We start from the raw sequence: 546 nt of genomic DNA, 5'->3' as shown, positions 1-546 counted from the left end.
ACTCCTTAAACCTGATTTCTATCTGAATATAGTGAAGAGGGCAACACGTGCTATTGCAAAAGGAGGTCGGTTTCTGTAGAAGTCTGTGAGAAAGTGACCCAAAGTGATTCATTACCTTAGTAAATATTTTCTCAAGGGGTTTATGGTCTCAATCACTAGTTTTAAGTCCTCTGCCATACAGAATGACGTTCACTTTTTGAACAAGGGTCTCGTTGATTAAGAAATCAACAATAAAGCAGGGGGTGTTGTAGGGCGTGGCTAGGATGTGATTCACAGTTCACGGCCTGTCTGATATATAATACAACTATGGGACAAATACATGTTTAAAACCTAGCAAAGCTAAAGCTTTCCTCAAATTGTGTAGACTAGCTTTGAGTGAAAGTGTGTAACGTAGAGCGTGAGCAGCGTTGCCAACTCTAAGCTGACGTCACAGTCAGAAACCGCCCAACAATCTAATAACAAAAGTCCTTCTTATCGTCTAAAATCATAAGCTGCGGGTGATGGGTGTCGGTCTACTTGGTGAGAAGCTGCGGGTGATGGGTGTCG

This window comes from Etheostoma spectabile, chromosome 8 (genome assembly GCF_008692095.1).
Source record: "Etheostoma spectabile isolate EspeVRDwgs_2016 chromosome 8, UIUC_Espe_1.0, whole genome shotgun sequence".
Classification (NCBI taxonomy): domain Eukaryota; kingdom Metazoa; phylum Chordata; class Actinopteri; order Perciformes; family Percidae; genus Etheostoma; species Etheostoma spectabile.
This window is presented reverse-complemented; position numbering follows the sequence as displayed.